General features: G+C 34.1%; 1 protein-coding gene across 2 annotated transcripts in view; it reads left to right on the top strand.

Moving 5' to 3' along the window:
• The window catches only part of LOC114327685 (homeotic protein antennapedia-like), a 1,165,466-nt gene that overhangs the window by 551,961 nt on the left and 588,772 nt on the right, over positions 1-24,733 (top strand). For both annotated transcript variants that reach the window (XM_028276375.2, XM_028276391.2), the window contains one exon: positions 4,206-4,254. The gene's annotated coding sequence lies outside the window, so the exon portion shown is untranslated. The remainder of the gene's footprint in view (positions 1-4,205; positions 4,255-24,733) is intronic.

Below are 24,733 nucleotides of genomic sequence, written 5' to 3'. Positions count from 1 at the left end.
GGAGCTACACGATTACCTGGCAAGGAGTAGAGTCCGTTGAGATTACCATAGAGATTGCCGTTGATCCCAATTTTCAGCCAATTTTGTTAGGCGATGAAGCTCACTTTTGGTTGAATCGCTACATCAACAAACAAAACTGCAATATTTGGAGTGAAGATAATCCTCACTGCTGGAAGATAATCTTCAACTGACTGCTGGTTGAATCAGGGGTCCGTACTTCTTCAAAAACGATGCCGGCTAACAGTCAACTATTAACTGACTTTTTCCTTTGTCAGATTTATTGCAGAAAACGTTTGGTAACGGGACAGTTTCACGTTTTAGATATTAGAAATATTAGATAATAAAAGGTACAAATAATAGTAAACAAATTATTTATTTTAACCGAACCGTATTATAATAATATACAAACAAAGAAATTAAGATGTGTCTTCTACAACGTATATTTCCAGACTGCATATCGAACGCAGAACTAACACTAACATACAGTTCTGGCATTCACATCCCTTCTAACATGTGCAATCTTAGGTAAGAGTTTATCGCCCTAATGCATTCGGAGAATTGGCCCACCCATGAAAAGAGACCCCACATGTGTATTCTAACACTTAACAAAAATAATAAAGTTGAATTCCAACATTAGACTCGTGAATTGGTCTCTAAGATTGTGCGAGCTAACACCGGTAGACTATTTTTTGTAGGGATGTGTGAAGTCGCTATATAGCCTACGCCGATAAATCTGAAACTATTGACCACTTGGAGGACAACAGTCGCCTCATTATTGCCGATATACGGTCATAAATGTTGGAAAAAGTCATTGACAATTTGACCTCCAGATTAGACTACATCAGTCAATTTTATCTCACTTTAAAAAATTATATTCGTTCTATTTCATTTCAAAGTTCTATACATTTAAAAAAAACACCAAATAAATACAACCGTGATCTGCAAATAGGGCAGTTTTTCTTAATTTCGCAACCTTCTTATGTAAACCATCGTATTTGTTAAATAATTAATTTATAACAAATCTAATAGCAGGATATGGATAGTCATGCTGATTTCCAAACTTCGATAAAAGATGGGACTTGAATATTAATACCCGATTTGAAAATGTGGTATAAATGTTGACTCAAAAGGATAAATTATTTATTTGCATAATTCTGAGCAGACATGGTTCCGTTGGGTTTCTTCAAACCACAGAATTAATAAAAAAATATGAAAAAAATATTTTTAAGAAACGCTTTTCTTTAGTTACGAGTGACTAAAATTAAACATATTATAAAAAAATCAGCTAAAAAGCAAAAAAAAAATGAAATTGAAAAAATCTAACACATTCGTCAAAGAAAAGCATGGCGCGTCTTCATCGAATAAACGGTTTTCGCACCACGCTTTTCTTTAACCAATGTGTTAGATTTTTTCAATTTTTTTTATTTTTTGCTTTTTAGCTGATTTTTTTATAATATGTTTAATTTTGGTCACTCGTAACTAAAGAAAAGCGTTTCTTAAAACATTTTTTTCATATTTTTTTTATTTTTTACTTTTTAGTCTTACACTTTTCAAACATTAAAATATATCCTTATGTTTATTAAAATATATATAAAACATATGATGTACAAATATGAAAAGTAGTCGGAATCGGCAACAAATTTGAAACCTTATTGTTTTTTTATGAAGCATAACGTAAACAATTAACGTAAAAAGTGAAATTATGTACAGTTCATATAATTAGCTACAATCTGTAAAAATTTCAAGTTTCTTCATTGTAAAAAACAAGAGAATTTAAGCATTTTCTGTTAAAATCGTTTTTTTTTATTTAAACAATTAATAAACAAAAATTTTTTAATTGACTATTCGTGTATTGTTCCCGCGAATGCGCATATGTCTGCAAATTTTTAGTCATTTGCATTGAAGAAAAGGCAGTCAAATTAACGTCCAAAGATTTCACCCAAACGATTGAACTAAAGAAAAGCGTTTAAATAATTAATACGCCAAAACGAATTCTAATGTTAATTGTACCACAAAACGTCTCTACCGGTGGTTTTTCTAAGACTACGATAAAAACACGAATTTTTTGAATTCGAGTTTTGGTTGAAGTTTTGTTTCGTATCGTATTGAAATTTGACACGAATAAACGCCGATGTATATACATATAAACAAATACATGAGCGTTCAAAATTTGAAACTTTATTGTTTATTTATGAAGCATAACGTAAACAATTAACGTAAAAAGTGTTATATTATGTATAGTTCACATCATTAGCTACAATCCGTAAAAGTATCAAGTTTCTACATTGTAAAAACAAGAGAATTTAAGCATTTTCCATTAAAATCGTTTTTTTTTATTTAAACAAATAATAAACATAAAAAATTTTTATTGACTATTCGTGTATTGTTCCCGCGAATGCATATGTCTGTAAATTTTCATTCATTTGCATTCAAGAAAAGTCAGTCAAATTAACGTCTAAAGATTTGATGCAAACTATTGAAGTAAAGAAAAGCGTTTAAAAAAGAAACTACAATATCTGCATTGAATGTGGTGTATTTGAAGATGCCCGACAGTTACAAATACTTAAAACATAATGAGATAAAGATAAAATTGCAAAAAATACACAGGAGAGATTAAAAAAAATGACGACATCAATGGGAAATTTTATGTACAGAGAATAGACAAGTGAACAGAAAACAAATCTTGGAATAATTATATAAGTACAGTACGTTAATATGGCAAGTAAAATAAAGGGAAAATTATCAAATGAAAAATCGGCTGAACACCCGAAAGATGGTGTGACGTTTTCCATAGAGGAATTAATCTGCTAGTACACAAGCGTAAAACTTTAAAAAGCAGGTAAAAATAGAGCGCGCTGTATCGTCGCTCCCGTTAGCGAAATTATTCCGATTCGAGTTTTTTGCACAAACTTACTCAAAAAGAGGTCCTTATAAAAAATCCACAGGATGCCAGGCGGTGCAGTGGTCGAAAAGTTGTTTAAACAATTTTTTTTTAAACAAATTCACAAAAATAATTTTTCATTTCGAATAATTTTTTTAGATAATTTGGGTCATTCTAAACAAAAAAGATATCTTGTCATTTTTCGCTAAGATTGATTGTTGTCGAGTAATGCGCGATTTAAAATTTAAAAAATGCGAAAATTACTATTTTCACCTACTTCTACCGAAAGTATACTTTTCCGGACCTGATTGTAGGGAGCAAAGTTGTAGTTTTCCTCCCTAGGGAGGAAAAGTAAAAGTGACGTCTTGGTATTTCATTCATGAAATATAACTTATTGACGCCCTGTACAATATCTATTTTCTCTAACGTAAGTATCTATACATTTTAACGATTATTTAAAAACACTCTGTATTTTGCAGAATGGTAAAAAACAGTAAATTGTTATTCTGATTTAACAATGTTTACATTAATAATTTGACTTATATTTGACAGTTGACAGTTATATTGTACCTACTTGTTAGTTTTAGTTCTAATAAATTTTGTTGGTTAGTTACATAAATAAATTAAGTAAAAATGAAAAAATGACTTGTTATTTGAGGAAGGTGGAAAAACCATATGTATAACATGGGAGTAAAGTGCCTTTTCCTCCCTTGAATGATTACTGCCCTCCGCTACGCGTCGCGCAGTAAACTTCATTCTCGGGAGGAAAAGTAGCACTTTCCTCCCTTGTTATACAAATAGCTATTTTCAAGCCTTAATAACTAAGCGAATCGCGTATACCTCGGCAACAATGTTTTTTAAAGAAAAATCAATGTCACTATTGTTATCAGCATTCAGTGACATTTTTATTGTTTTGGGTACATAGAAAATGGTACCCTTGTACATCCGATTTTTAGGATGTCGAAAACCATCCTAATTACGATACTAATCATCCTAAATGCGATTACACTATCCTGAATTCAGGCCATCCTAAATATCGGGCACTAAATTTAGGAAGATGTAATAGCCTCTCAATTAGGATGCTAACCATCCTAAATGCGATTACCCTATCCTGAATTCAGGACATCCTAAATATCAGACATTAAATTTAGAAAGATGTAATAGCCTCTTTTAGGGAGTTTAAATATGTCTTCTTTTTTTTAATTCCAAAATTTTTTGTGTGTATGAGAAAGTAAATCACGAAACATTCTGTATATCTAGTGTAAAATAGTTTAAGTTATGATTTATATTTGAAATATGCTTAATTCGCCCTTGTTTGTTTCAGGTACACAACCCTATAAATTTGGATTAACACTTGACCAGCTAAAATTTCGGTGAGTATTTTTCTGGCCACACATGTAAACCCCGAAAGGAGCGCATGTGAAGTTCCATTTACCCCACAAGGGACAGCCCTTCTGCCCTAGGGGTAATTAATAATCCCTCGACGAGAGAAAGCCCTCACACGAAAGCTTTTGGCAATTAGGTGTTTCGGACCATAGTTTTTGATGGAAAACATTAGGACACACTTCGGTTCAGTGTAAATTGCTGCGATAGCTGAACGAAACAGGCTACCGGTATGGTCAATTATTTAGACCATTCTTGATAGTGAACACACCCTAATTTATTTAAGAGATAAAAGTGGCCGAAAGCGCCACCGGTGACACGGCTTTTGTCTTAATATCTTCGGCCCTAAAAAACTTAAATTAGTGGATTATATCAGTTGATATCCATCCAAGTTACTCGTCTTCCTCTTTATCCTTTTTCTTTTAATTCTCCTATAACAGTAACAAAAAGATTGCATATAGAAATTCTACAATTATTATAAAAAATATTTAATGATATATTTTGTGTTTTGCTACTCTAATCGGAGATAAAATGAATCCAATATAATTCTCGATATTATTTTATACAGTATTAATGTTCCCCAAAATTTAAATAATACTGCCTTTCGCTGATCTCTCTGTCAGTTCCTTCTCTCCAACTTAATCTATAGATCCCTCTCCCTTTCTTTTACCTTTTAACGGGTGGTTCTTTCGAATAACAGACTCAGTAAAATACAGGTTTAATTAAAATAAAAAGTATATTCTTCCAATATAAAATAAAATCAAAAATAACACAACTAAACAATATTCCAGTCTTCGTTCCGCCCCCGAAGAAAGCCTCCTTGGTTCTTATCTGTAAAAGAAAAACAAAATTGTATTTACTCTTCCCAAAATGCGGTAACAACGTTAGTATAATACAAGAAGCAATCATGCGACTCCTCAATATGTAATCAAGATATTAATATCTACACACACACATAAAACGACTCGACCCCAGACTGGAGATGGCCAATCGCTCAATACGCGATTGCTAACGAAGCAATCCTTCAATGCAGAATCGCTCACTAACTCAATGCCTTAGTTTATCGGGGAGTCTAGTAGCTCAGTGCTGTGCCAGATCCGGTTGTTCCCAACTCAATTCATTGAGAATCGGGTGGCGACCGGCTGGTGGTAGCGAGTTCCTTTTTAGTTCAGTTCAATACTCTAGGTGGAACTGATTTTCTGTTGCTCCGCTGTCTATTAAATATAATTTCAATCGACTATCTCCTGGCATCCATTGGTAGTTGTGGGAGCCTAGTGGGACTGCGTGGATTTCGATTTTCGATGCTCTCTCGGTACCTGCCAGCAAGCTGAATACGTAGCTAGAGAGGCCAATCGTTACAGCCTTGTGTGGAATGTATTATCTGTATATTTTCTGCACGTGACCATACCATCTTACTTGGTTTGTTCTAATGTCTTCCAATGTCAACCAGCAGTATGTCTTCTCACCACATAAGTTGTTATACCTTTTATTATGCTATTAATATATTCTTTGTCTATTTTGTTTTGTGATATTTCTATCCCACCGTATGTTATTCAGTTGTTTAATTGCTCTTTTTGCTTCGGTTTTTTGAGTTTAATATACATATTATATATTGATAATAGCTCCTTTAAACACCACTTTTTGCATTATTTTGTTAATTTTCGCTTCATATATTTAGCATCTTTATAATAATCCTGAGCAAGTAATATCTGGTCAGCTGAAAAACTTAATGTGTACATCGTTGTATTATTAAGAAGTGTACCTACCCATATTTTTACATTTCCAGTTGATTTTGAAAACTTTTGAAAGAGATTATTTTGATTTTATTCTGGCAGAGTTGTTTCTGCGCATTCCTTGTGTAAGGGTGGTACATATTTATATTTGTTTGTTATTCCCATAGTTTTTGATGGAAACATTAGGACACCCTTCGGTTCAGCTGAACGAAAGAGGCTACCGGTATGGTCAATTATTTAGACCATTCTTGATAGTGAACACACCCTAATTTATTTAAGAGATAAAAGTGGCTGAAAGCGCCACCGGTGACAGTGACTTTTGTCTCTATCTGGCAAATATCTTCGGTCCTAGGCCTTATAAAAAAGTTATTTTAGTGGATAATTCAGTTCATATCACATCCAAGTTACACTTTATCTTTATTATTTTTCTTATAACTCTCCTATAACAGAAACAACTTAAAACATTAGTTTATAAATCGCCAGTGGCGCACACCTACACCCCCTACACGCGACACTATATATATACGAAATTTTCGATTTTCTAAATCTGACAATTGAAAATTGGGCCAATTTCCATCTTAAAGTTCAGGAAAAGACTCACCCATTCATATGTCAACCATCCATTTTGGTCCAAGGCTGTGGATTTTACGGCCCTTCCTATTTAGGGTCTGTTTTTCGTTCTCGTCCCCAAAACTCCCAAAATCTTCAAAAATTTAACTCCGACCTTTACGGCTTCTAATAGAAGCGATCATTACCTTTCCAACGCATGTCTAATTTTGAAAATCGGTTATACCGTTCAAAAGTTACTGAGCTCAGAAATAAGAGTCAATTTTTATTTAAAAAAGGGAAAATGTTTGTGGATATGTACGTATGTATGTGTGTGGAAAAGTTAAACCGACCTGAATTTTTTTTCTGTGTTTGAAGAAGGGGTGAGGGCCGATTCAGAACCGGTGTAGAGTGTAGTTTGTGAGTTTTGACTACCCATAAGCCAGCTATAGGACTTGGTAGGTACAAAACGGCATATTTTTTGGCGGTATATATCTTCGGTTCAAGAAGAGACAGGAGAACAGTAAATACACCAAATCAATAGCGTTGAGATAAAATTTCAAATGGTGTCTAAGCTGTCAGGATCAGACATACACACGGCTCAGTATAGCTGAAATACTGAAAAACTAAACTTTGAAAATTTTGGTTTTTCGACAATTACTCAAAATTTCAACCTACGAATTACGCCAATAGCTGAGCGTTTGTAGAAGGACTCTAGATGAATCTAACGGTGTATGCCTTATATCCGGGAAATTTCGAATTTTTAAGTTATAGGCTTCATAAGTATGATCAAATCTATTTCTTATGGGAAAAACGGTTTTTCAAGCTCAATAATTCCTGTAATAGCTTCAGTTATCATACTTGACCTTAGATGCATAAGATACTACTTGTCAATACGTTTAGTGAACAAAATCGGTTAAGCCGTTTAGAAGTTATTAAGCTACAAAAGTATAATCCAATTAACGATTATTCCCTAAATGGTTTATGTAGATGTAGTGGTTACGACGCTAATTTAATATGGCAACGGGCAATCCGAGTTCATTTACCGGCCATCCCAATATTTTTTTCAATCTATTTCTAATAGAAAAAAAATCTAGTGTACATTCGATGGACACTAGATCATTTTTGAGATAATGCGACAAAGGCGACCATTTATAAAGCTTAACGTGTAATCGAGAAAGATTGCATTTAACTTTATACATTTAATTGATAAATAACTTTGAAAAACTCCTGATACAAGAATAAAAAACCGCTAAGCGCCGTAAAAATGAGTGGCGCATACAATATTCCAGCTACAAAAGATCTGATATGAATATTACGTGGCGCGAAAATATATTTTTATTTTGATGCAAAACAAAATTCTAGTTTTATTTTAAAAGATTTTTTCATAATATTTGCTAAATTCGAAGTAAACGCGCCACAAAAGAGTTTCAAAATTCAAACTGTATCAAAGTTACTCTTTTACGCGTTTTACTTTAAATTGGGCAAATATGTATTATGAAAAATTCTTTTAAAATAAAACTAGAATTTTGTTTTGCATCAAAATGAAAATACATTTTTGCGCCACGTAATATTCATGTCAGATCTTTTGTAGCTGGAATATTGTATGCGCCACTCATTTTTACGGCGTTTAGCGGTTTATTATTCTTGTAGAAATTCTACAATCATTATGAAAAACAATGATATAATTTGTGTCTTGTCACTCTAATCAGATATAAAATTAATCCAAATTCACAGCATTATGTGATAAAATATTAATGTTCCTTTAAATTCAGATAATATCCTCTTTCTCTGATCTCTTTGTCAGCACCTTCACTCCAACTTAGTCTAGCTAGATCTTCCTCTTCCTTTTACCTTGTGGTGTCTAATGAAGTATCTGTTTGGGTAAACGATCTTCCCTCATTTTCTGCAGTTCTATAAGAGGCAAGAAATTAATTATTGTTACTGTACTGGCTTTAACCAGATCAATACGCTATTAAAACGTTTTGAGTTCTGAATTTTTAATTGTATTAAAATAACATTCATTCAAAAAAAGGCAAAGTTTTCAACCTAATAAACATTAATAATATTGAAAAATAGTAAAAATATTAATAAAGATTTTTAATTGAAAACTTATTGGTCCATTTCCCTAGTAACACCTCCATGGCTTCTAAAAATTGCAAGCCAAATGGATGCTGCAGTGAAGACAAGAGGGACTTCTAAAAAGTTGCAATTCACAACCCCGTCTACAGCTTGGTAAAGTTCCAACGGAAAAATGGACCTAGTTATTTTATAGGAGTAATAACAATAAAAATAAAAATGTATACCGTTTTTATTCAGTTGTAATGCGAAGGCAAAACTGTCTTATTTTTCACTTAGAACAGGGAGCGCAGACCAGCACTCTAAATCGACGATTTTCGACTCTTTTTGGAGTCATCATCGGAGAGGCGTAGACTTGCTGCTCTCTGCTCAAAGTGACAAAACCACGAAAGCTTATCCCCGCATTTCAACTAACGTTAGTGGAGTAGGTGACTAGCGTCATCTGACCACTGAAAGGCAAAGTTTTCAACCTAATATAAACATTAATAATATTGAAAAATATTAAAAATATTAATAAAAGATTTTTAATTGAAAACTTATTGGTCCATTTCCCTAGTAACACCTCCATGGCTTCTAAAAATTGCAAGCCAAATGGATGCTGCAGTGAAGACAAGAGGGAATCCGAAAAAGTTGCAATTCACAACCCCGTCTACAACTTAGTAAAGTTCCAACATTCATTCAGTTATTCAGCGGTTCAATCAAAACGACAACTTCACTAGAAGGTTAGAATCAGGCCATAGGGGAGCAACATCCGGACATTATGATTAATTTTTGATTTATTCGGGTTTAAGTAATAGAAGATTTAACTTAAATTGAGCTGGAAAATCACCTGAACGAGGTCCAAAATGTTACAAAGATGAGCCCTACATTCACAGCTATCCGTGGAGCACCGCAGAGCTCGACTTTCTTTTGAAAGGGACCACGAAAATTGGTATTATACAGATTGGAGTAATGTTTCGTTCTCGAGTCCAGGTTTTGTTTGAAGTCACCAGATGAACGTGAAAGAATCCCGTGGAACTGTCGACAAAATAACCTATCAGAGTCTCACGAGTCTCAGCTATGGTTTGGGCTAATGTAAATTCTGATGCTTGTACTGACTTAGTTCTTGTAGCTAGGCGTTCTATGACAGGAGCAAGGTATATAACACCATTTAATTCTTCTCTTCAGCTTTTTAGGAAATGCCTGCTCTTTTAGTAATGTTTATAGTAAGAAGCCTGATTATCTTTACTATATTCTTCAGTTACTAACTTCTTTATTTTTATTTTTCTATGTCATTTATCCTTAATTTTACATTTTCCTTTTGGGAATTTACGTAAAATACAGCATTTTGACCATTTGATATTGCATGTCTCTCTTGAATTACCTAAGTGTAGCGTTGATATAGCAGTCTGATAAATACAACTCTATCATCACAACAAAGCTTCTTCCTTTAGGACGTTAGGTATGTACCAATTTCTTCATACTCATAATTTAAGTAAGACTCTCAATTATACTCGGAGAGTGAATGCTGATTGTGTTTTTTTTTATTTCAACAAATTATGTTATTTTCAATGTTCAATGTAAAAGCGGCTTCCCACGATCGGCAATATTGCGAAAGGACACGAACCAGCTCGCACCACGCACCGTGGGAGGTGTATCGTCCGTGGTAGCACAGACGCGTCTGTGGTGATCCGTCGAAAATGGGTAATGATCAAAGATGCGTTATGGGCCCGTGCGGACGCTGTCATGATTTTTTAACACGTTAAACGCCAGTTGTGTCATTTCCATCTATAGATACAAACAACTTTGATCATTTAGGCCACCTGTATCCAGTATCCAAACGGATACAAAGGAATACTTTCACTTTGGGCTAGCTGAATTCAAAAGAATTCAGCGTTTGTATTTAATCGAATGGGGACTTATAGCCCGGGAGGTAGTGTCAAATTTGACCGGAACATTTTAGCATGGCTGTTTTTTCTTTATGTAGTTAGGTGTTCCAAAGCTTATTAACAAATGATGTGCCAGCTGGCCTAACCAATACCGGGGCTTTTAGGCAAAAAAAGATAAAATATGAAACTAGATGGAAAAACGCTGCAACTTATATGTCAAATATTTATCTCCGTGACTTACATCCATCATGGCCTAAAATACCCAGCTCCTGGATTTTACCCAGGCGAGTCGGTTTCGATTCCCCGCGTTTGAAGTTTTTTTTTGTTTTTAAAATTGACATTTTAATTTGAAAAATAATTTATTTTATTATAAACTTTATATTTTTTAAAATTTTATTATAAACTATGCATTTGATCATATTATGATGACCTTAAGCAAAGTTGTTGTACATGAACCTCTGAAGCTTGCTAAGTTGGTACGACCAATCTGAGGGTTGCATCAACAGTTTACTTATCTAGACCGCTATCATTTTATACTCTGCACCGAGTAAGAGCGTGAAACAAAATAAACATAGACTCATAGTTAATCAGAGAGGTTCGTAAGAAGACTGATCTGAATCAAATTTGATGTACTTTTCATATTCTCGTTTTTTTTATTACAATTTTCCAAATTATACCAAAGTTTTTATAAGGCTATTGCTTTTTCAGGGCATTACAACGTTGCTATAATTTTTTCGTTATAGAAAACAATGTATGATGTTATTAGATCCCTTATATGTGTCAAATATATCCTTAATCCCAAACGAAAATATATTATCTAATAGACGACGTCCTCAAGTAGACTGAAACAAAGATTAAACTACTCATTTTTGCCCTTAATAATCTCCCCTATTTCGAAAGTAGTGTGTCCACTCTTCCATGGTCATTTGCTGACCCCTGGAAATGATTTATATTTTGCTATAGGCTACGAAAATTCGGAGTGACCGGCATTTTCCTGCTCCCGGAGCAGGGAAAGGACAGGAAATACAATTCCGGATTGCCGGCAACTAAATATCAAGAGGCGAAATGTCTCCCCAGGGAATTCCCGGTGTGATTTCATGCCTAAAGAATCTGAAAATCGTTTACTGGAATTTATTTTAAGAAAAGAATAAAAGGAGAATAAAATAAAATCGTTTGGGGGTTTGTTTTCGTTCGAGGGTTTTCTCGATACCATTTATTTTTTAATTGTTTATCCTGTTCCTTTTCTGCTACAACGCGGACTGTCTTTGTTTGGTTTTGTAATATTTGCTGTGCTTGTTTCCTAGTTTTAGCTTAATATCTTGTTAATATAAAATATATAAAAGGCATGACAGATTTTAGGATACTTTTTGGAACTTTCATATCTACTTGATGTTATAGAATATATTTTCCTCTTCTAGATCTAGATTTTATATTATTTAAGAGCCTACAGTAGCGCGTCATCAATATCACTTCGGGAGATAGTATTATACTTACCCTTTTTCGAAAGTTCTGTGAAAATTTTGGCAACAGCAGCAATATTTGATATTATCTAAGATCCATATTTGGACAATATACTCATAGGCGCGCTAAATGGAAGTATTAGAAAACAATTTTATTATTAGTAAATAAATACATACATATGTATGAGTACTTGATAATGTAGTAACTACATTATCAAGCACTCTCCAATATAATAATGCCAAACTAGAACAATAATAGAAAATATTTCTAAAAAGATTATAACTATGTGCAATGCTACAACAAATGTTCAAAATTACCTCCTTTAAAGGTGACAGAGTAATTTTATATGCACCATTGGCGCGCGTAAGGGTAATGGCCCGAGTTTTTTAAAGAGAAAAATAGTAGGCCACTGAGATATGTCAAATTAAAAAATCATTTTTTAATTCCTCGTTCAATTTACGACAAAATGCTTTGTTTCCGAGATACAGGGTGTTGAAATTCTTATTTCAAACAACCAATTTTTTTATTGCCCTAAAACTGGTTGAGATATGAAAATTAGATTTGGTGGGTTTTAAGAGGTAGATGCGGACATACGTTTATAGAGCAAACTGCCATTATTTTTTGATGTAGAATTACCCCTTAAAGTTTTTCATACGTATTTACTAACACCCTGTATATAGACCGGTCACTCTAGTAGAGTATAGGTCGCTCAGGTTCATGAGCTCTTTTAATCCATTTCCTGCGGTGGATTGGTCCGCATAAGTCCTCTTCATTTCCCTTTATAGATTTTCGTGTTTTCTTGCTTTCTCTGTGATCTGTTTCCATTCTTTCCTATTCTGTATTTTTTCTGTCCAGCCTGTAATTTCAATATTGGATATATATCCTCTCGCAGTTGATCTTCCCATCCTATTTTCGGTCTTCCTCTAGGTCTGTTTATTACTGGCGTCCAATTTGTTATCTGCCTAATTAGTTCATCCGCTCCTCTTCTTTGGATGTGGCCAAACCATTTTAGTCTTTATGCTTTAATGAATCTCACTACATCTTCTCCTTCCATTAGATTTCTTATTTCGTGATTCATCAGAATTCGTATTTCTCCTTGATCTGTTTTGATTGGACCATGTATTCTCATAATTTTTCTTTCTATTATTCTCAGTTTTTATTCATCTTTTTTTTTGTAAGGCACATTACTTCTGCTCCATAGGTGATGACTGGTCTAATTGCCGCTCTATATATATTTGTCTTTGTTTTCTTGCTCAGGTTTTTATCTTTAAGTAGCTTGTGGTATTTCCAGAATGCGCTATTCCCTGCTTTAATTCTTTCATTTATCTCTATGGTTCTTCTGTTTTTACCATCTACTATCACTCCTAAGTATTTAAAGCAGTCAACCCTTTGGAATACATTATCACTTATTCTTATTTCTTTTATTCTATTTACTTGGTCGTGATTTCCCGTACTTATTAAGTATTTTGTTTTTTTTCTGATTAATTATTTATTAATCCTCTGATTTTTGCCTCTTTTGTCAATGTTAGCAATGCATATTCTAGGCTTCTCTTGTCACGGGCTATCAAACCTAGGTCATCTGCATACCCTATTATTTGTGTACAGCTTTGGATTATTGTCTTTTTTGTTAGCCCTGTGGTTGTAATTACTCCCTCCAAGGCTATATTAAAGAGCGCTGTCGATAGACCTTGTCTTACTCCATGTTCTATGTTGATATTCTTTGTTTCTCCATCCACTGTTTTAACCTTTGCTGTTGAGTCCTTCATTGTCATTCTGGTTAATCTTATTAATTTTGCAGGTATATTCATATTTTTCATTTCGTTTAATAGCTGTTTTCTGTAGATGCTGTCGAAAGCCTGTTGGAAATCAATAAACAATATGTGCAATTCTATGCCATGCTCATAACTTTTTTCGATTGTTTGCGTTAAAACGTGGATTGCATCAATTGTTGATCTCCCTTTTCTAAATCCCTGTTGATACGGTCCTACGTTTTTTCTGTGTATCTGGTTAGCTGATTTCTTATAATTGTTGTCATGATCTTATATGTTGTATTTAATAGCGTAATTGCTCTATAATTGCTGCAAAGTGTTGGGTCTCCTTTTTTAAAAACTGGTATAATGAGTCTGTTCTTCCATTCTTCAGGCATGTATTCCTTTTCCCATATATTGACCATTAATTTATATATACGGTTTAGAAGTTCATCTCCTCAACATTTTGATTCACAACATTTCGATTAACATTTCGTTCAACATTTTGATTATGATAGGTGAATGGTCATTATACGAGTAGGTACATAGTAGCTGCTATTTCGCTTGTCTTATAATATACAGCTGTCAAGTTTATTAAATAATTGTTTCTGTTACACATTATAAAATTCGCATCTTCGATTTCAAGATTCTTGCTCTTGGTCTAGTACCTGCATCTATTTTATTTTATGTTAGTCCCACTCTTTTATTATATTACTTGTGTAGTTTACTTCTTAAAACAATTTTACCAACAATTTTAACACTCTACTTTTTATGTACTGTAGTTTGTTGTAAATCTGTTCAACACACAAAAAACAAAACCTTGCGTAACCACAACAACTAACCGAATCTCGTCAGTGCTAATAGTTTATGATTTCCTGTAGCAACTTTTCCCGTTTCTTTTATTTATATACTTGTATATAATATTTACGTTCTTGTTGGTGTAGTAGCGTTAGAATCACCGAAAATTTAATGTGGGAAATAGAACAGCCAAGCGAACTGCTGCCGACCCGGCAAATAAAATTAAATTAAATTAATTAAATTTAAATAATTAATATGCATAAGCGGCTGAAAATGCCAAAAGTCTCTTTTACGAGGACTAGTTTGTAAATTCGTAGGAACACATAAACATAGCTTTTGTGTGTTTTTAATACGTTCTCTACTCAGTTCTAATACTTCTTCTTCTACGCCACTAAAGCCCAAATTGAGCCTTGGCCTACTTTATTTTTTGCCTCCACACTTTTCTATCTGTGGCTGCTTTTATCCATACACGGACTTCTAAAAATGCTTGTGCATCGCTGGTTACTGTGTCTTCCCAGCACTTTCTAGGCTTTCCAACCTGTCTCTTTCCCTGCACCCTAGCGTTCATTGCTTTGTTTGGTAGCCTATCCTCTCCCATTCTTATCACATGTCCAGCCCATTGCAATCTTTGTATTCTAATGAAGTCTGACAGGGGTGTTTCCTTATAAAGTTGATAAAGCTCGTTTGATTCCGTATAAAGTTGATAAAGGTCTTAGTATTCTTCTCAGTACTTTCCTTTCGAATGTTTCGAGTTTGTTTTTGGATGATTCTTTAAGGACCCATACTTCACTGCCATAGTATGCTATTAGTCGAATTAAGGTTTTATAGATTCTTATCTATGTATTTCGGTAGACACTTTTAGACCGAAATATATTGGAGAGGACTAAATAAGCTCAGTTTGCCTGCGGTATTATTTTCCGTATTTCTCCATTTTCTGATCTGTAGGCATATATTTCTACTCCCAGGTATGTAAACTTTCAAACCGTTTCAATGCCATCTTCAGATATAATGTTTTGTGGGACTATATTTTTTCTTGTCGTCTGCATCATTATTTTTGGTTTTTTCTATGTTAATTTCCAGACCTAGCCTTTTCGTTTGCTTTTTTAACTCTGCGTATGTTTCCTGTGCTCCTGTTCATGTTCTACTCATAATATTAATATCATCGGCATAAGAGGCCAGTTATCATCGGCATAAGAGACCAGTTAAACGGTTCTGTTGGTCACGAGGTTTCCTCGTCCAGTTTGCATTTGCCTAACCGCATACTCCAGTGCTAGGTTAAACAATGTTGGGGCCAGCCCATCTCCTTGCTTCAATCTCTGCGAGACTTTGAAAAAGTCTGTCCGGTGGTTTTGTACTCATACACATGCCTGAGTTTCATACATTCTGGCTTTAATGAGTCTAATTAGCTTGTGTGGTATTGCCAATTCAGCCAATATATGAACAGCTTATTTCAGAAAGGGACCTAAGTCAGTCTTTTGTTATTTTTTATTATAAGTGGATTCATTCACTATGATGGTAGACATATAGTTTATTGTAGAAAGGAACCAGGTTAAATATATTATAATAATAAACAAATCGTATGGCGTACTTTTCGTTTACTACAGAAAAGCAGTTTATATCCAGACATATACTCGAAAGTTAGTTAACATGACTCGAGTCCCTTTCTGAAATAAGCTGTTCATATAGTATAGTCTGTTCCTTTTGACTGAGTCGTATGCCTGTTTGAAGACTACAAACATGTTGTGAACATGAATGCCGTGTCCCATGATTTGCTCAAGACCTGCTTGACTGTAAATATTTGCTCTCCAATTAATATTTTCTACTAGTGGTTGGAGCCGCTGGTTTATAATATACTTACGTTACAGTATAAAGAGGGACAGTAGAACCACTCTTCGAAAAATTGGAAGTAAAATCTTTAGTCACGCATGGCGACCGCGCAATGTTCTTAGTCGCTTTTGCCCCACTCTCGCATTGCTAGTGGCATAGAAACGTACGAATTTTAAGAGGGAAAACCCGCATCCACCACTGGTGAATTACCAAGTGCGTACTGCCGGTATTACTTCTTGAGATCAAAGCGCCGACAGAGAAGTGGTTTTACTGTGGAACCTCTATATACTGTGCTTACGTGAGGACTTTATAATAATATGCTGTACATACTAGAGAAATTCCACGGTAATTTTTGCACTTTAAACAATTAACAATGTTAAATATATATTTTATTTATTGTTAATAAAAATTTAAATTTCTGGTGCAACTATATTTCTATTAAATAATTAATACATTTAAAAAATTATTATTATTAATAATAAATTTTTGTTAGGGGCCTGAAAATTATGTAGTGCCTCGGGCCTGATTTGAAGTAAAATAGGCTCTGCCCATAACGCTCGAGTAACTGCAAATTTAGCATACTCCCCTACCAAGCTAAGAGTTCAGTGGATACTGTATTTCTCCATAGATTTATTTAAGATATACTTTTTTCCCTGTCAGCAGTCTGCTAAAAAACTTTGTCGTAAGTTAGGCTCATTTGAAATATGTATGACTGTGTAAAACTTCAAATCTGTATTTATTTTGATAGCCAAAATATAGGGATCTCTTCATCTTCAATGCGACACACTATCTATGGCATTTTCTTTTGTAAATAATTTGGTTGTTGAACCATAAAAGGATAGACCGTTCTTGGACAAAAATTTAATGGCTGCTATTATTCGTTGAAGAACGTTTCTCCAATGTTCCTTTTCTCCTAAATAGCTTTTTTCCATTAATGTTACAATTTGTCCTGCTGTACTACTTCTCTTGACTAACGTATCACCAATTGATGAAATATGTTCAGTAGATCGCTCATGTTGAATAACTGTCCTATTGATATTTTTTCAGTCATATCCATCGGAATTTAGAAAAACAATAATTTTCGTGAAAATCAGTTTACAAACGTAACAATAAACGTGGCTACATTTAGGACTGTACAATAACCACTCGCGAAGATTTTTTCCCAATTAGCTTTCATTTTATAAAAAATCGCACTTTGCAAATATCTGGTTTTATTATTATCTAGTTGTGTAACACATTCACTAATTTTACACCTTACTCCGCTAGGAAAAGAGTTATTGACATTGTCATCTTCTATAGGAGATGGCGAAGACGTACTTGCGACAGGTGAATTCGCTTGAAAATCAACCTTAGGTTTATTATTTATCATGTCCTGTTCGTAAAATGAAAGAATTTTAAAAAGTTATTTTATTGCAAAAAAGATTTTTTGATAAACTTTCCATGCCCCACTAAAATGCGGGCCCGAGGCAGGTGCCTCGCGGGTCTAATGGTAAAATAGGCCCTGCAAAGTATAAGAGTTCAAATAAACTTCAGGATACTTTACAATTATTGTTTAAATTTGACAGGAAACAATTGTTTAAAATTGTTACCACAATTATCATCTGATTCGGGCTTCATGTTGATTTTGCATATAATATATTCTTAGCAGGAGGCATATCCAACTAAAAATTTCCAGAACAACCCTTGTAATTAATATGTATAAGCGGCCGAAAATGCAAAATTTCTGCATTAATTATAAAGCAGCCATTTAAATAAAATAGTAATACATTTAATGAAATCAATTTTGTAATTTACAATTATAATATAAAGTTGTATCTGGAATAGGCCGTTTTGCCTACAAGGAAAGGGCGTACCTTGTTAGCAGGGGAAACACGAAAATTCAAATTGTCCTCAGGATTGAAGGGAAAAGCATGTTTGATAAAGATTAGAATTTAGAATACGTACTAGAAGTCACTACCGGATTGGGAAGGGCAAAGGCACGAGGTATACAAGGGTTGAAAGATTTACTAGCTCGTATTTTAAATTTTTTTAAGGATTGATTAACCCTTGTCTTACATTTCCTTAACTGCGCGAAACTTGCTAAAACTATTCATTTGAATACTTAGCAAATTTTATTCTAAGAAACAGTTACTTAAAAAAGCCGCATGATCCAAAAATTGAGTTTTAGATCATATTCACAAGCAGAAAAAACTTTATTTCTCAGAAACCCGACACATAAAATGAAACTCCAAACCCTAGTTTCAAAGAAAAACTCATTTTACCTTTGTCATCAATTAATCTAAAAGCCTTAATTTTGCGGTCACTTCACAAAAAATTCTAACTGAAGAAATTACTAGTTAATGTAGAAGTACGCCGCCGTACAATTTTAACATTAACTTACCAGCAGTGAATAACTTCTAGTGTAAAATAGAACATATTTAAAAATTATTCTTACTAAAAATCGAAATTTTCCAAACGGACAAATTTCATAACGTTTTCGGTCTTATAAGATCATCATCAATAAAAACATTGGCACTTGAAACTAGCCACTTGAAAAGGTGTACTAATCTTTGAGGTATTTATTAAATGTACCTACCTAGTATGTACTAAAAATTAAAATTTTGGTGATATGAGGTTGTCTGGAAAAGATTTCACTTTAGATGAACATACTGAATTCTGAGTTATTACCAACAGACTAGGAAGTAAGTTGGATTTCTATCAGCCAAAAGAGCAAGTAGGTTTTAGAGCAGGATATGGCACGAATGATCATTTTCAAGTAATTAAGAACTTAATAGAAAAGAGTGTTGAATATAACAAGCCATTAGTTCTGATATTTGTTGACTACGAAAAAGCTTTTGACACCATGTGTCATCAAAAAATGCTAAAAGCGTAGATCGTTGAGTGTCGTATAGATCCTCGCTATATAAACATAATTAAATACATCTATCAAAATGCGACAGCAAGCGTGAAACGTGAAACTGGCAGATAAAAAGACCAACGCATTTAAATTAAATCGGGGAATGCGACAGGGAGACACAATTTCGCCAAAATTGTTTACAGCATAACGGAGAAATACTTAGTCATTTGAGATTCGCTGACGATATTGTTCTTTCTGCTGACAGCGTCGATGATGCAGTATCGCAACTGGAGAAACTATACCTAGCCTCCTTACAAGTTGGATTAAAAATCAACCATACAAAAACACAAATCATGACAAATCTTGTGTTAAGCGAAAAGATTTCAGTAAATGGCATGCCTATTGAAGAAAACACCTCTTATAAGTACTTAGGACATGAGATACGCATAGGAAGAGATAATCAAACGTGCGAACTAAGCCGCCGCATAGGACTCACTTGGGTGGCAAGATGAGCTATGTCCTTAAGTCAGAACTGCCCATGTATCTCAAAAGAAAAGTCTTTGATCAGTGTGTGCTGCCAGTACTTACCTATGGTGCAGAAACTTTAACAATAACCAAGAAAGTAAGAAATAAAATTTGTTACCCAAAGAGCCATGGAACGCTCAATGTTAGGCATTTCTCGTCTCAGATTGAATTACGAACAGGGAGATAAGACGGAGAACAGGAGTGACGGATGCCATAGAAAGAATTATGACCCTAAAATGGAACTGGGCTGGACACATAGCTAGAATGTCGGACAACAGATGGACACAGCGAATAATACACTGCAGACCAAGACAAGAAGCAAATCGAAGTAGAGGTCGTGCGCCAACCAGATGGTCTGATGATATAAAACGGATCGACAAAAACTGGATGCAAACAGCACAAAACAGAAATGCATGGAAAAGACTGAGGGAGACCTATATCCAGCAGTGGATAGATCAGGGTTGAATGATGATGATGATGATGACTGAATTCTGTTCGAAACAAGGACTACATCTATGTCCTGGGGAAGAAACCAACCAACTGTAAAAATAAAAAGCGGTACTTGACACTGACAACAAATATAATTTTTGTTCTTTTTCGATTTTAAGATTTTTACAGCGAACACATCTATTCCCCCACCTTCTTCAGTTGGAAGATGAACATCACTATTAGTGCAATACTTAACTAATATTACTTTAAAATAATTTTCAAAGGTAGGCTTTTATGGTTACCTACTTGCATTATAAAACTTCGGAATTATCATAATATAGAAGCATTCAATCACAGAAGAATCTTTGTTTATTTTATCGGTGAGTGTTGGTTTTTCATGCGAGGATAACATAGTTTAGGACGAAGTTGTTAACATTTCTGGTCTAAACGAAACTTGGATCTAGAATTTTTGGCTGTCGTGCGTCGTCAGGTGAGTGTGAGTGACTACTGTCCAGAGTGTCTAGAGTCTAGAGCTTTAGTTTGATTATCCACTTCCTCTTCAGTTGATGCTTCAACTTCAGGTTCTTTTCATGGGGAGTCTAAATCGGTATCAGAGCATTTGTAGTCTGAATCGTCGCTATCATCACTCTCGTAAAAATGCTCTTGTGGCTCCTCCAAACAAGATAACTTTCCGACTATATTCCAATTAATTTTTTGTAAGAGCCAGATTCATCCCTCGAAGGTCAAAATAGCCATGATGATTGCCAACCTTCGTCGCGGAGATGGCACTTAAAGAAGAAGATTTATCCTGAAATACAATAAATAATGTTATTCTAGAAAACACTACTGGAATAATAGTATATTGTACAGCAAGTGAGAAAAAAGACATATTTCTCACGAGCGTAGAAGTTTGCGGAGAAATCAAGCGAGGGAGAATTATGTCATTTTGTCATGTGTTGTACACAGAGTTCAAACTTTAAAATTAAATAATTTAGGTGCTTTTAGGTATATTATATGCATAAATTGAAATAAAATATACATGTAATATTCATAAAATTTATATACTTACGTTATTTATTTAAAATTATAATTAACGGTTATTTTCGAACAGTTTTGAAAGGTAATTCCTGGTAAGTTTTGCTTCAGCACATTTTATTTGACAAAATTAATTGTGTTTGTATTGTGCATGTTACCATGGAAACGGCGATCATATGTATTGTTATATTCCTATTTGACATAAGAAATAAAGGTCTATAGTTATATTTAAAATTCAAATAAAAATAAAGGTTTTCGTTTTTCTCGACCGCGCGCATGTAAATTTGGAACACCCTGTATAAAACAAATTATGTATAGGTAGTTTTTAAGAAAGTGTTTCGGAGAAGTGTTTACGAACGCCAGGAACAATACGACTCAAGTAAACAATTAGAGTGATGTTTAAAAAGAAAGTGTTCGTGGAAAGGTGTGAATAACCACCGATAATTCATATTCTAGCAAATAAGATAATAGGTTATTAAATTTGTAAAGAGGGTTAATATGGAAAATAAAATTGAAATGGGGAATATTATTTTTTCTTGGAATCCATTAAGATATTTAGAAAAAGGAAAGTTTGTGTTGGTAAATACGGATAATTGAAAGTTGCCTTGGATTGGGTGATTTTGGAATGCTGGAAGGGGTATTTTGGAAGGAGGAGAATGAATGAGCAAAGGAGAGTCAGAATGTTTTGAGGGATCGAGAGGCGAAGTCCAGTCTTCGAGAAGAGTGACAAAAAAGTGAAACGCCGGGTTGGTTAGTTTTGTCTTTAAAAAAATAAAAAGTAAGATATCGTGGAACGAGTGATAGACCGAGTCGAGATAGTATATAACTCCTTGAGTCTAGAGTATCCCGGTTTAGTGGAAGTGTTTGAAAAAGGTAGAACACGGCATCAGAAGAAGGCAGGAACGAGGGCTGTACGAGGCTTAGTTTTCAAAGGAGCAGAGGCATTACTGGAAGACTGGAACGAGTATTTGGATCGCAACCCAAGCAAATAGGAAACGTGTTTTGTGTGAAGACATTGTCAAATCATCAGTAAAGGTCAGTCTATTTTGTTATGACATGATTGTATGGTTTGTGTATTAAATAACACATTGAAAATTGAGCTACACAATCACTATAAAAATTTCATCAAACCTCAATCAATTTGTTACTGATAAATCATAATAGTTCATTATAAATAAAATAAATTTGGAGACAAAAAGAAATAAGATTCCCATTTTTGTAACTGTTGTATTAAATAAAGATAGAAAGATAAGATATAAGAAATATTAAGCAGATATTGCCATTTAGATAAAATAAACGTTTTTTATAATTTCTAATTGAAATCCGTATGTGTGTATTATTTTACTCTCTTTTATCTATCCCGATTAGGAATCCACTGAGAAATACTTTGAAGCCACGAAAGTAAGTAATTGATATTATAATTTAGCCCTGAGATTGACACTATATTGGTATTTGATCTGTTTGATTAATGAGATAATTATTGGTTAATTAATTAAGATAAATTACATCTGAGAACATCATTAAATTCCAAAGTAAGATCACAACAGTATATGGAAAACCGTAGGAGAACCCGTGAGAAAAATATTTCTCACTGCAATGGCCGACTTTTCTCACTGCATGAGAAACTGTTCGTTTTGAATGTATGTAATAGTGAGAGAAGTTGCACATTGTATAGCATCCACAGAAAAATATATATTCCCGATTCATTGCTGATGCTATGTGTAAGTCCCAGATACATATATTTCATGCATATGGATATAAAAAACTTTGCTAAAAAAATTAGACTGCGACTGAAAATAGCGAATTTTTATAGGGTATACACGACTGAGTTATTCCATCCCAATACATTCTTCTTGCAGTACCGTCTCCTATAGGAGGTTGGCTACCATCACAGCAATCTTAACTTTGTTGGCTGCAGCTCTGAACAACTGTATTGAACTGCACCCATACCACTCCCTTAAATTTCGCAACCAGGAAATCCTCCTACGTCCCACATTTCTCTTTCCCGAGATTTTTCCTTGGATTATGAGTCTAAGCAGAGAGTACTTTTCTCCTCTCATTATATGGCCTAGATACTCCAGTTTTTTCGTTTGTATGGTTTTTATGACTTCGCATTCCTTCCCCATCTTTAGCAAAACATCTTGATTTGTTACTCTTTCTGTCCATGGTATTTTCCACATTCTTCTGTAACACCACATCTCGAACGCCTCAATGTTTTTGATGTTTATCTTTTTCAGAGTCCAAGCTTCCATGCCGTACAGCAGAACGGAGAAAACATAGCACCTTAACATTCTCGTTCTTAAGTTTATATTTATGTCCCGGCTGCATAGGAGCTTTTTCATTTTGACAAACGATTGTCTCGCTATCTCAATTCGCCTCTTGATTTCTCTTGTCTGGTCATTAATATCAGTGAAACAAACCCCTAAATATTTGTAGGACGTAACTCTTTCAACTGGCTGATTATTTATGGTTAAATTCATATTGGTGTATAGCTTCTTTGTAACAATCATGAATTTAGTCTTTTTGATGTTCAGTTTTAGACCATACTTATTGGTATGAGTGTTTATCTTTTCCATCAAATACTGTAAATTTGCTAGGTTATCTGTTACCATTAGCGTGTCATCAGCGTATCGTATATTGTTAATTAACTCTCCGTTAATATTCATACCAATGTTTTGCTCTAAGAGCGCTTCCTGACATATTGTTTCGCTATATATATATTGAATAGTAGTGGAGAAAGCACACAACCCTGACGCACACCTCGACGAATCTCAATTTCTTCGGTTAACTCATTATCAACCTTGTTATAGAGCCGCAATTAACGATGAACAAACATACCACAAGAAAACAGTTTCACAACTCCTTTAATTTAAATGTTGATTGTTGTTGATTTACAATAAATGATTGAGAGTACGTCTGTTTTTTACTTCATCCTTTAATTTACTTTTAATTATGTTAACTCTTATTATGTACTTCTTTTGTGCTGTCTGAAACAAACTTATTATTTTTAGAGCTTCATCATTCCGTATTAATATAGACATGTTTCTTAAAAGTTATTTTCCCTAGAATGGAAGTTACATTCTCATGTAATTGTCCTGTTGATTTCTTGTAACAGATAACGCAAGTTCAACACCACAGTTATTATTACCTAGAACAGCTTTCGAGTTTCGACTGCCAGTGCCAGTGCAGCAGAAGCAGAGTGAAAGCCGCTAGCTCGCCCTTAAATTGCATAATACCGTTCTTCGAGGGCATAAAACATTTTTACGACTCCCAACCTGCCTTCTGTTCTTGGCTATAAATGTTTTTATCTAGGAACGGCATACCAACTGTTACACAATAGCAGTTCACGAAATTTACAAAAAAAGAGAAAGTTGTTTTGGGAAGTCTACTTAGTATTACTTAGGTACGCAGATTTGTTACGCAATAAAATGGACCTTTTTGCGTTTACTGTTAGGAATATGAATTTTTCAGCAAAGAGGATTAGAAATTTAGTAGTGCCGAACTTTTCATTGCGTAACATTTAGCTCCCGTTATAGTGCAATCGTATAAAAACGAACTCTACAAAAATGTGTTTTTAAATTGAC

This window comes from Diabrotica virgifera, chromosome 2 (genome assembly GCF_917563875.1).
Source record: "Diabrotica virgifera virgifera chromosome 2, PGI_DIABVI_V3a".
Taxonomy (NCBI): Eukaryota; Metazoa; Arthropoda; class Insecta; order Coleoptera; family Chrysomelidae; genus Diabrotica; species Diabrotica virgifera.
Note: the sequence above shows the minus strand (reverse complement) of the source record. Positions and strands in the feature narration are given on the sequence as shown.